General features: G+C 44.6%; 1 protein-coding gene across 5 annotated transcripts in view; it reads left to right on the top strand.

Moving 5' to 3' along the window:
* The first annotated feature begins 292 nt into the window (after positions 1-292).
* Positions 293-6,000, top strand: part of VRK2 (VRK serine/threonine kinase 2) — a 130,907-nt gene continuing 125,199 nt past the window's right edge. For 4 of the 5 annotated variants that reach the window (XM_089669221.1, XM_089669220.1, XM_089669219.1 and 1 more), the window contains exon 1: positions 293-428. The gene's annotated coding sequence lies outside the window, so the exon portion shown is untranslated. Of the gene's footprint in view, positions 429-704; positions 833-6,000 lie in introns of those variants that run through there. The other variant, XM_089669218.1, reaches the window with a different exon arrangement.

Below are 6,000 nucleotides of genomic sequence, written 5' to 3'. Positions count from 1 at the left end.
ATGTCATTGCAACTTGTATCAACCACAGCGACATCAGAGGTACAAATCGCACTGATCTGCGGCATTGAAATCGTGCTACTTCAAGCAAAGTCAAAGTCACATTCAGTGTGAATCAGGGATTATGTCCAGCTTTCCACTTGTGGAAATGACTTGCAGGAATGACTTGTGGAAATGAATTGGTTGATATAAGTAACAAAGCACAAGCCATGGTACACTCCCAGTGCTGCTCACAGAGATGTCTGCAGTTTCAGGGCGGAAACTTTTACTTTCGGTTTTCAGCGGCAGTGTGCAGCCGAGGAGTTACACCCGCTCCCTATTCGTCATTCCCGGGGGGAGTGTATTGGCAGACGCTGCCTGCTGTCACATGACCCTTCTTCTACTTTTCCCCGGGCTCATACCGGCTCTGTGGTGACACAAAGTTGAGAGCAGTAAGTTCTGTGTTTGTCTGTTTGTGGAAATATTGTTCCTATTAATACATTCCGAGTATGTGACCGGAGAACGGCTTGGGTAACATGGTTCAGGCTGGTTCTATAACAGGGGTGGGCAACTGTGGCCCTTCAGCTGTTGGTGAACTACAAGTCCCATCATGCCTCTGCCTTTGGGAGTCATGTTTGTAACCGTCAGTTTTGCAATGCCTTGTGGGACTTGTAGTTCTACAACAGCTGGAGGGCCACAGTTGCCCACCCCTGATCTATAGGAAGAATTGTGAGAATTCTGCTGCTGAAATGGTCTGTGAATGAGGAGTCCAGGAAATGGAATCTGGGGTCACACCTGTGGGCTGTATTGATGTGTATTGATCAGACTCTCTCTGTTCACACTTCAGCCTTTTCAGGTGATTTTCTTTTCATGTGTTTTTGGGTGTTTTCAGACTTGAATGTTTTTGTTTTAGCCAATAGGGTTGAGCTCAGGCGCGTTCACATCCCAGTCCAAAACCCACCGGGAAGCTGTCGCTGTACTGGGCCAATCATGAGTGGCTGATGCATTCCCCGCCCCCACAGATGAATGTATACATGCCTTTTTGTATACATGTGGTTGCAGGGGATGTGACGGACACATATTATTGGCCCAATACAGGCGACGGATTCCTGGCGGGGTCACTTAGTTGGGGTCAGGCTGGGATCTGAACAGGCCGACCCTCCTCATTAGCCCCCATGCCCACTGGATGTTTTTACAGCGGCTGTTTTTGGCTTTTGATGTTTTTTTCTACAGTCAGTAACCCCCCAGCATGTTATCCTATGTGTCCATACACACATACACTGTAATCAATGGTTTTTGGTTGGAAGAAAAACCCAGGACTAGAGGGTTTCTAGAGGAGTTTTTAGCTGTAAAAGTGCTCTAATGCTGCAAAATGCTGTAAATCTGGCGTTTTTAGACTTTTTTTTGACCAAAAAAGATATTTTTTTGGTAAAAAAAAAAATTGCTGGAAAACGCCACTAAACACAAATACAAAAACGCTAAAAAAATTAAAAACTCACGTTTTTAACGAGACTTTACACAGCTAACGCTTCCAGTGTTATCAAAACGTCCCGTGTGTATGAGGACTTAGCCAATGGAAAGCTGGTTACCAGGGATGAGCCCAGGCGTGTTCAGACATGACCAGGGGCGGACTGACAACTCATGGGGCCCCCGGGCAATAGGGGATCATGGGGCCCCTGTGTCCTTGCCCAAACTCAAAAAAGCCTATGAAAAAGGTACCAGGGGCATCTCATGGGGCCCCCTACTGACCCCGGCCCTTGGGCAGTGCCCGAGTTTCCAAATGGTCAGTCTGCCCTGGACATGACCCCTGTATGCTTGTGGCTGAAGGCTTTCACAGCTTCCTGGCGGGATTGCTCAGATGGGTTCAGGGTGATGGGCATGACTGACCTCACCCCTGCTAACAGGGACAAATTTAGACCTTGGGGGGGCCCGGGGAACTTCCAATATGGAGGGTTGGTTTACATTTGCAGTAAGTGACACAGTTTCAGTGTCCGTTTGAGGTCAAGCATTGTGTGCACAAACACATGTAGGGCTGCTGTTAGAGACTACGGGGCCCCATACAGCCAAGCTGACAGCCCCCCCCACCCCACAGTTTACTAGTTTACTATGCTTCAGTTATGAATGAACACAGTGGGGTTGATTTACAAAGGGCCAGTTCACACTACATGCATTTCAGTTGCTTTTTTTTCTGCATCCAAAATGCACAGAAAGTAGGTTATATGATTGTCAATGTCATAGTTCACATCAGAGCTTGCAGTTCCAGTGCATTCTGGTTGCAGGGAAAAAAAAGAAGAAAATGCTGCATTTTTTTTATGCACAGAACTGTACTGGAAAACGTTAAAATGCATTGGAACACCGAAAACGCACTGGGGAGCACATGTCCCTATTTAAATTGAAGAAAAAAAGTGGGGAACAAATGTACTGAAATTAAACACTAAAAAATGCACTGGAACGTGTCAAAGACATGCATGTGGAAATGCATCCGGAAAACACAAGTGGGCTGCTTTTCTATAGTGTGAACAGGCCCTAAAACTGGAGAGTGCAAAATCTGGTGCAGCTGTGCAAGGCAACCAATCAGCTTCCAGGTTTTATTGTCAAAGTTTAATAGAACAATCTGAAGTTAGAAGCTTTTGGCTACTATGCACAGCTGCACCAGACTTTGCACTCTCCAGTTTTAGTAAATTAACCCCAGTGAGCGATCGATACAATGATGTGGCAGGGGGGCAATTACTGGAATGGATCCCCTGTATGGCTTTCTCTGCAGCAGCTAAAAGCCAATGGGAGGAAAAGGAGAAGCCAGCTCTCAGCTGCTGCAGAGAGAGAGCCATACAGGGGATCGGTTCCAGTAACCCACCCTCTACTGTGCAGATTACCCTCCCTGCCCACATCCGATTCGCCCAGCTGCCTGGACCTTCTTGCTGTCCCTGGGCCCCATACCAGAGGACTTGTAGTACCCCCTTATCTACTGCCCTGCGCACATGCAGTCATTAGACCTCCTTCATTAAGAGTGTAAGCATTCAGTGGGGTTGATTTACTGAAGACAAATAGACTGTGCACTTTGGAAGTGCAGATGCACTCATTTCCTCAGAGTAAATGTGGTGAAGCTCTGTTTATTTCCATCATTATTATTATTATATTATACAGGATTTATATAGCGCCAACAGTTTGCTCAGCACTTTACAATATAATGGGAAACAATACAGCAACAATATAGTTCAATACAAGAGGGATAGGAGGGCCCTGCTCCTTGGAGTTTACAATCTAGGAGATCCAATCAAGGGCAAGCAAAAATCCTTTTTTTTTTTTAAATGTTCCTTGCACCTGATTGGGTATTCTTTACAAAGTAAAGCTTCACCACATCTACATTTATGACTACATGCTTTATATAATTGTATTTGTTTATATAATTTCTATATTATTTTATATTATTTGTATAGAGGGGGGTCCCTTCTGTCAGGGGGGCCCTGGTCAGTTGTCCCCTTATAAATCCGGCACTGCTTACTAGGAGGGTCTGATGTGCATTATCAGGTGCTCCATTGAAATCTATTGTAGCCAAAAATGCTGCTCTGCCTCGGAGAAGGTTGTGCACTTTTTTGAGCTTTGAGTGGCATGGCACTGCAGTGTGAACTGGCACCATAGAATATAATCATGATGTTGAGTGTTGAAGTGTTCAACTAGCCCAGCTGTGAATGGGGTCTAAGTCTGGGTCCACAATTGTGTGGTGCAGTATATCGCATGTGATTTGCATAGGAACCACACCGCATTCCTGTGCAAATCACATGTGAATTGTGTGCAGCGCAATTGGAGCCATACATTTGGTATGGCTCAAATCGCACCGCATCTGCACCAAAAAGGTGCAGGACCCTTTTTATGGTCCACACTAGAATCAGATCGCATGGGTATTCACACCCATGCGATCCGATTCTGCACAGAGCACCGCATTTTGCGGACCGATTTTGGGGTGTTGTTAACTTAACATACACACCTGCAGCGGTTTACATGAACGGGGTGCGATTGTGATGCGGTGCGATTTGAGCCATACATTTTTTATGGCTCAAATCACAGCCATATATTTTGTATGGCTCAAATCGCACCGCATCTGCACCAAAAAGGTGCAGGACCCTTTTTATGGTCCGCACTAGAATTAGATCGCATGGGTATTAGCACCTATGCGATCTGATTCTGCGCACCGCGTTTTGCAGACTGATTTCAGGGTGTTGTTAACGTAACATACACACCTGCAGCGGTTCGCATGAACGGGGTGCGATTGTGATGTGGTGCGAAATTCGCACGGAAAACGCTGAAAATTCCACAGCGCATCAGTGTGAACCCAGGCTAATTCCAGATTTGCTCAGAAGAAAAAAACTCAAAAAAAGCAATTTTCACAATTATAATGCTATGTTTACACTAGTTCTTCTGTTTTGTTTATTTAAATACAGGAGAAATTATCTAGATCAGGGGTGGGCAACTGTGGCCCTCCATCTGTTGGTGAACTACAAGTCCCATCATGCCTCTGCCTTTGGGAGTCATTCTTGTAACTGTCAGTTTTGCAAAGCCTCATGGGACTTGTAGTTCTACAACAGCTGGAGGGCCACAGTTGCCCACCCCTGATCTAGATTCTAGAAAGTATCAGGCACCTTTCAGATGGGCTATCCAATCAGGTCCGCCTGTCAGTTTTTCAAGTGGACCTGATCAGATGATCCATTCATCTCTATGGACAGGCAGGTGTAAACAGACTTGTGTCTGTGTACACCCACTTAACTCTGTGTCCTTCTTGGTCCACTTTAAAAAAAAAAAAAAAAAAAACGGAAGGGAATCCGTCCTCTCCCATTTAGACTGATCAGATCCGTTTACACCCAGCTGCCCATAGAGCAGGCTACGGCTTTGTCAACTCTGCAGAAACACAAATATGTCAAGGGGCCCAAAAGAGTAGCTTTGGGAATTCCCATGATGTCATCACACTTGCCTCACGAGTTGCATACAGCGTCCCCCAGCTCACTTCTAATCCTGAATCACCCATCTGACATCAAGAGGATTTTTATCATACTAATTTGCAGATTTCTTTCTTTCCATGTTCTGGAGAATTTATTGCACCTTATCTTTTACGGTTTGTGGCTTTATTATAACAATCTGCTCCAATCTCCATGTCACAGTGAGAAAAGCTTATGTGTATGCAGCCCTTAAAGCAGGGAGGAGCCTCAGAGGGGATTTTAGCAAAAGTGAATCTCTTCAGTGGAAATCGAAAGCTGACATTTGGCAAACATCTCACAAATGCCATACAAGGGAGATTCCAGGGGGAATTCTACTGAACATCTAAAAGTATACACTATATTATTTTTCATTTTGGATAGTGTAGGTTTTTTTTTTTTTTTTTTTTTACTGTTTGAGTTTCTATTAGGAAGATTCTCATTATTTGTTCTGGTAACCTTTATCACAGAGACTGAAATTGAAGGGAAATCCCAAAATGTTGAGTTGTCAGAAAAAAAAAGAATAGAGGGGAAATCCTCCTGTGAGGACGCTTGTGCTGGTGACCGCAAACAGGATCCTGCTCACTTCATATCAGGGAATAAAAGAAAATGATTCCAATGGGACAAGGAACAAAAACAAAATTGGCTTTGATTATTCCTTTTTCCTGCAATTTTCACACTTATCATCGTGGCTAATGTCATGGGTTGTCTTCTTCGGTGGTGGCAATGGTCTGTCCTTCCTCCTAGACTGAGGGGCGTTTACTAATGCCAGCCTAGGCTGCGTGATGATCCACAGGAAGAGGGTTGCATGACACATGGGGTTTTAGTGCAGCTATGCATGGTAGCCAATAGGCTTCTAACTTCAGCATGTTCAATTAAGCTTTGACAATAAAACCTGGAAGCTGATTGGTTTCAATGCAGAGTTGACCAGATTTTGCACTTGCCAATTATAGTTAAACCCCTGGGCTTCATTTAACCCAGAAGAGGAGCAATGCTGGTTCCATAGACTTCAATGAACACACGGCAGAAATGCATGTAGTATGTTTTTTATGCATTT

The sequence above is a fragment of the Staurois parvus genome, unplaced genomic scaffold (assembly GCF_062004578.1).
Source record: "Staurois parvus isolate SC_StPar_1 unplaced genomic scaffold, SC_StPar_1.0 ptg000070l, whole genome shotgun sequence".
In the NCBI taxonomy this organism is placed as follows: domain Eukaryota; kingdom Metazoa; phylum Chordata; class Amphibia; order Anura; family Ranidae; genus Staurois; species Staurois parvus.
The sequence above is the reverse complement of the archived record's forward strand: the minus strand, read 5'-3'. Positions and strand labels throughout refer to the sequence as shown.